Source organism: Phyllobates terribilis, unplaced genomic scaffold (assembly GCF_046119375.1).
Source record: "Phyllobates terribilis strain yellow unplaced genomic scaffold, ASM4611937v1 Scaffold_2__4_contigs__length_985480577, whole genome shotgun sequence".
In the NCBI taxonomy this organism is placed as follows: domain Eukaryota; kingdom Metazoa; phylum Chordata; class Amphibia; order Anura; family Dendrobatidae; genus Phyllobates; species Phyllobates terribilis.
The window spans coordinates 422,101,717-422,108,883 of record NW_027362762.1 but is presented as its reverse complement, the minus strand read 5'-3'; positions in this window follow the sequence as shown (position 1 = coordinate 422,108,883).

Below are 7,167 nucleotides of genomic sequence, written 5' to 3'. Positions count from 1 at the left end.
TGCTTTTTGATATGGTGTTGGATTTTGTTTATAACTCCTGTTTTAAGGAGGTCCTCTCAATGCTCTGTAACCAACTGAAGCGAGGGAGAGGTGCCGCCCTTTTATTTCAGATGGTTTCCGGTCCTTGAAGGGCGGATCCTCTCTCAGGTGTGCTGTCATGGGCTCTGGAAAAAACGGCTACCGGTAAGTAACCTTGGTGTTTTTCATTTATAAACTTTATAGTGGCTCTCACCAACCCTTTCCAACACTTCATAGGGTCCTTGCCACTTGGGCACCAACACCCGCACCCGATCCCCAGGTTTAAAGTTTCACCAACTCTTATGCCTGGCCCATCACCTTGGTCCCTTGACATAACCGATCATTATGCCTAGTCAAACGCAGAACCCAAACACCGGTTCCCGGCTCCTGGGGACAACATTTATCACACTTACATTTCCCTGAGTATTTTTTTTTTTTTTTACAAAGTCCCCGAGTTGGGCGGTTCCAAACTTTCCCCTGGAGGGGGATATTGGCCTCAGGAGATGCTCCCCCCCTCCTTGTCGCTAACCAGTATCGACAACAGAAGCTCGTCGGCAGTGACACGTGATGAGGTTTCTTCAGTTGTGACCTGGTTATAAACCGAGCTACCAGTTGGTACCGCTTTCCCCCACAAATCCTAAGACAGAGGAAAATCATGACTGACAATCATAGGATGCGAAAGTTTTTAACCACTCCCACTTTATGGGTCACAGAACTACAGGCTGTGTCAATGTCGACCCGGGCCACAGGACAGTTCTTGCCATCTCCCTGGATACACCTGACACCCACTACCTTCCCAGAGACTGGTACCTGTGGAAGTGTGGTCCCTAACAGGGTCACTAAACTCCCTAAGTCCAGAAGTCCTGTCACTTGGACACCGTTCAAAGTCACCCAGCATACCCTAATGCCCCTCGCCAGGATGAGAAACAAAGCTGCAGGCAGGGTAGGCAAAGTAGGAGCAGTGCCGGCCTATGCTGCAGTCTATCGGCACAACACCTCAAACAGACAATGTTACAAGATGTAACCCTTGAACCTGGCTCGGACCCCTCCTAGGACCTTGGGCACCCCCCAGAGGTGACTTTGCACTCCTTCTTTTGGGTATTCCTGAGAGGTGAACTTCGGCTCCCTTGACTGCCCAGGGAGTTCTCCACAGCCAAGTATCTTTCCACCAAGCTTACAAAGTCATCTGCATTCTGAGGATCACCCTTGGCAGCTCAGTTTCATATAGATTTAAGCAGAGCATATAAATCTGTCCACTACAACGCTCTCCATCATTTGTGCTGGAGAGCAGGTCCCCGGCTGCAGCCATTTATGCACCAGGTGTAACAGGTTGAACATCTTGGACCAGGAAGGCTTGTCCTTTTGTTAGCGCCAGAGGTGCACCCATTGTGCCCAAACTTGTCATAATCTCCGCCTTCAGTTCATCATACTCCTTGGAATCCTGCAGAGCAAGGTCATAATACGGCTTCTGCGGTTCCCCGGTAAGATACAGTGCCAGGACCTCCACCCATTGTTCGTGGGGCAGTTTTTCCCTGTCTGCCACCCTCAACGTCATCCTCCAGAGTAATTTTCTGCAAGGCCTCCCATACTGTTTGCCTCATACAGAGACCATCCCTTTGGCTGGCGGAAAGTGTAGTCTCTCTGCCCCGGACAGTTTCCGCCAAGTGAGTCATCTGCTGCTGTTGCTGCCACTGCTGCAGTTGAAACTGTTGCATCAGAAGTTTGTTGGTTTCTTGTTGGGCCTGCATCAGTTGCTTCACAATCTCTTCCATTTTGTCTGACTGTGCTGTAGCTGCTTTCACCCAGGACATACAGACGTTATCCAGCAGAACAAGGTTAGCAAACTGGTCACCTCTGCTCCTTGGGATTTCTGCTCACATTCTCCACCAATTGTGAGCATTCACTTGCTTTCAGCAAGTCAGAGGTCGACTTTTACCATTTCCCTTTTGTGTCTCCCCTATTGCCTTATAGATTGTAAGCTTGCGAGCTGGGCTCTCACTGTAAACGTAACACAACCATGCTGGATTTGGTTAAATCTGAGCAGAAAGTATAGCTCTGTACACTTCAGAATTCATCTGGCTGTTTCTGTCTTCAATTACATCCTCAATAAACACTAGTGACCCAGTACCACTGGAAGCCGTGCATGCCTGTGCCACAACACTGCCTCCTCCATGTTTTACAGAGGATGTGGTGTGCTTTGGATAATGAGCTGTTCCAAGCCTTCTCCATACTTTCTTTTTCTCATTGTTTTGGTACAGGTACATCTTCTCCATACTTTCTTCTTCTCATCGTTTTGGTACAGGTACATCTTAGTTTCGTCTGACCAAACAATGCTTTTCCAGAAATGGGCTGGCTTCTTTAGATGTTATTTGGCAAAGTCTAATCTGGTCTTTCTATTTTTAAGACTGATTAATGTTTTGCACCTTGTGGTGAACCCTCTGTATTTTTCTCATGAAGTCTTTTCTTGGTAAACTTAGAAACTGAAACACCTACTTCCTAGAGAAGAACACCTTCACTTTGGTGGATGTTGTGAAGGATTTTTCTTCACCATGGAAAGGATTCTGCGATCATCCTCCACTGTTGTCTTCATGGATGTCCAGTCCTTTTTGAGTTCCCAAGCTCACCAGAGCTCTCTTATTTTGAAGAATGTACCAAACTGTTGCTTTGGCCTCTCAACATTTCTGCTATGTCTCTGATGGATGTCTTTTTTTCTGCCTAATGATGGTCAATTTTACTGCCATTTTGAGCTTCTTTGACCACATGTTGTGGGTTCACAGCAACAGCTTCCAAATGCAAATGCCTCACCTGGAATCAGCTCCAGCCCTTTTACCTGCTTAATTATGGATTAAATGGGGGAATAGCCCATGCAGCTGATTAAAAAGCTTTTGAGATAATTGTTCCAGTTACTTTTGGTCCCTTGAAGAAGAGGCAGCTACACATTAAATAGCTGTAATTTCTAAACACTTACTCCAGTTAGGATGTCATATTCAAGGTACAGTTATATAAACGGCTAAAATGCCAAAACTTGTGTCACTGTCCAATTATTTCTAAACCTAACTGCATTTGAGACTTTGTAGATGGATTGCACACAAGTCACTTCTCAGCGATTCTAAATGCTGGACTAGTTATTACAGATAGATGCATAAGTAGGTGCTACAATTGCACTCAATCAGAATGCAAATGTCATCTAGTAAGAAATAAATGCTGTTTTGAAATACTTGTAATATGAAGCTTTAGATTTATTTACAAATCCTCCAGGATTAAGAAACAGGTGGTAGAATGTCCATCTGATAACATCTGAAATTAATTTGTATTGTTCTACACTAATTTTGTTCTAAGTAAAGCAAACATTCATATTTCTACACTTCATATTTACACACAATAGGACATTTTTAGCGATAACAAAAAAGGACCAAAGGATTCAAAGTATGTTAAGACGGATTGATAATACAGATTTTCCGTTTTATGAACGCAGTGGGCATATGGCCTCTTTTGTGTGCACCCACTGTGGTAGGATCTTAGGGCCAGGGTAAGGAATGCAAAAGAATTTCAATGATGTTTAGACATACAGATCTACTTTCTTTGAATGCTATTTTGCAGTTGGCATTCGGCCACCTTTACTATGCAGCCACTGTTACAAGAGGAATTTCCATGGCCTAATAAACTTAGTAAGAAAGCTATTCTGAATACAGTAGCTTAATGATAATGATTGTAGCTTGTGATACTGTTGATATATCTATGGAAAGACTAGTCTGTTACAGACTTTATAATCGGCACAAGCTAGACTATAGAAGTGAAAATTGTTTTCCTACAGATACAGGCTGTGTTGGAAACAGATGGCTCCGGAATATTTCTCAGCATGGCATGTCATAACTGGAGGACTGTTGTTATTTGCTCAACAGCTTTTCGGTGTCCTCCAACGAGCACGTGCATTATTTAACCTCTATTGTTCAGTACTGCTCTATACAAATGGAATAATGCAATGTAATGAAAATTCATAACAGCACAGGAGCAATTGCTGATAAAGAAGGATATTATTCTTCTATCACTGAAAGTCAATGCCCCATAGTCTTTCTAGTAAAACAGTTCTAGATTGTAATCAGTGACTGCAAAAGACCAATCTTATTATTTACTCCTTGCCAGAGATGCTGCTTTCCTTGCCACCTCAGCATGTGCTCTAATGGCTCAATTCACATTTCAGCATGTACTCTTCCAGGAAAGTTCTCCTTATTTTGTTTAATATTAAAGTGTAGCGTCTGTTCATTCTGTTGTGAATGACGGTAAAGGAGTGCCCTACTTCATCTGTCGTGTCCCGTACCTGTGGATTTAAATTAAAATAATCAAATCAATGAGTCTAGGTTGCAAACTGTTAAAGAGAGTTGCTAGATGGTCATGTCCAGTGGTGTAACTTGAAGGTCTTGGGCCACCAACTATCACAGGTATTTAACAGTATTGGTCTTCTCATGTGGGCCAATTTGGGCCCTCTTCGACTCCAGGTGTGATTTCAAGTCCTGCACATCTATAGTCACACCCGAGGTTAGCTTTTGGAAAAGTATTTACAGAAGATAAGTATATACTTACCATAGAGATGAATCTTGTGGAAAAGGCTACAGCTCCAGTAGTCACTATTTGTTTCCTCATTAAAGGGTTTTCTCACTAGAGACATTTATTGCATATTCAAAGTAGATTAAATAAATGTCTGACAGATGTGGGTCCTACCCCTGGTACCCGAATGAATCTAGAATGGGGGTGCCTCAATCACTGGTTCCAGCCAGCAGTGAGTGTGGAGGTGAGTACGCATGCCCCTGTTCCTATGACTTATTACTATGGGAGTTCCAAATATAAATGAGCGTATTTGCTCAGCTGTATTCGGAACTCTTATAACAATAACTGGAGAATCGCCACATGTGTCACCCTCACTAACTGTTGATCTGATGCTGGCTGGAAGCTGGACAGGAATCTGAGAACCCCTGTTCTGGAGAAAGGTGAAGGTCCCTCCTCTACCTATTAGACCTTTATGGCACATTCCATGGATATGCGATAAATGTTTCTTGTGAGCTAGACCTTTTAACTGGGTCAAGCTGCATAGGACCGCTATCTCTATGAATGCCACAGTATAAAATGGAGTGGAAGGGAAATTGGCAATTTTTGACTAAGTGAGAGTTTATAATAGCAGTTACCGGCCCATGTAAGAAATGGACAGGAATCTGTAACCTAAAATGAAACCTGAAAAAATAATTGTCAGCAGCTCATCTCACCATGTGAACAAGGAATGTGTTGCCAAAAATACTTTATGGGAATAAATGAAAGTATCAACAATTGTTCTTCCCCATAAAGTTTTCAGCTGCCTCTGTAAAAGAGCTTTTACATTAGCACTGATCGGCTTGTTATATTGTTGACCAGCGCTCATTATTGTCAGAAATACCTGTGTAAAATGCCTGTTTGACCCTCCTTCTCTCATGTCATATCCAAGTGACCTAGCACTGGGAAGGGGGGGGGATTTTAATTTTTGAGCTCTTTTGATAGATGTGTCTTTTTTATGGCGCTGCACTGCTCAAAACAAAGCTATCTTCCAGTATGTAAAGTGCTCTTCATGTTCCTTTTAGTTTCTAGACACAGAATACCAGCTCTCTACTGAAGGGTGTTGATAAGAGGGGACAGCAAACTTTCAAACTATCTTTTTATGTAATTTTATACAGAGGATACAGTCTTACAGCATGTCAGGTGTGTGAAACTAACTTAAAAGGGGTTATCCAGCCTTTATAATGGATTGCCTGTCTGGGCCATCATTATTAGATGAGTGGGGTTGTTGAAGTGCTTGTATTGTAGTTTTAATAATGGCTGTGCTTGGTATTGCATGGTCCGTTCACTTAAATGGAAATAAGCTGTAATAACAGACATTGGTACTACAAGAAATGCAGAGCTTTGCCTGGTAAACCATAAAATGGAGCATGGCTGCTGCTTCAAATAACTGGAGTGTTGAGAGTTAAACTGATCTAATATCAATCCTCAAGGCCCCCATTCATATTAGAGCAACATCAGCCGCATATTGATGGGTTCAGCCAATAGTCTAATGTGTATGGGTGTTCCCGATGCTGATCTGACATGTCTGATTTTGGACTGACGATCTTTTTGTTCTTTAAGTGATAAGCCGCCACCAGAAATATCCGGCAGCGACTCTCTCATAGAAAACAGAAAAAGCGTCCCTGAGTCGGGCGAGAAAGCTGCTGGACATATGATAGTTGTCAGTTGAACGATGGTTTGGACTATCATATGTCCAGCAGCTGTCTCACCCGACTCAGGAACGCTTGTTCTGTTTTCTATGAGAGCCGCTGCCAGACATCTTGGTGGCAGCTTATCTCCTAGAGAACAAAAGGTTTGGCTGTCCAAAATCAGACATTCCAGATCATTATCTCCCCCAAAATCAGTCTGGTTGGAGTCAGGAGCACCCATGCACATTAGACTGTTGGCCGAATCCATTGATATTTGCTCAAAATGTGTCTAAAGTGTAAGGGGGCCTTTAGGATCAGCCTTTAATAGTAGATCAGTCTAAATATCAACATTTAAAGCTATTTGAAGACCCCCATAAACTTTAGTTAGCTGTCAGTTGAAAGATGGTTACGACTAACTAAAGTTTATGGTGGCCTTCAAATAGCTTGAAATGTTGAGATTTAGACTGATCTACAGGTTGATCCTAAAGGCCTCATTACACTTTAGACTAACATTGGGCAAATATCAATGGGTTTGGCCAACAATTTATTGTGCATGGGTGCTCCTGACTCTAACCAGACTGATGATGTTGGGGGCGATAATGATCTGGAATGTCTGATTTTGGACTGTCAATCTTTTGTTCTCTAGGAGATGAGTTGCCGCCAGGATGTCTGGCAGCGGCTCTCTCATAGAGGGCATAGGAGCGCTCGGCAGAACAAGCACTCTTGTGTATAGGAAAGTTAGGAGAGATAGCTGCCGGACAAACAATAGCATGAACCATAATTAAATTCCCTTTTAACTGTAAAATATCCATGAACAAGTGTCCCTTTTACATAATGCAAAGATCCTTTTGAATGTGTGACAAGCAATGCAAGCACTGTAGCCCGTCTAGTGTTTACCTGAAAACATGAGGTTTCCACATCTTACAATAACTGTTCT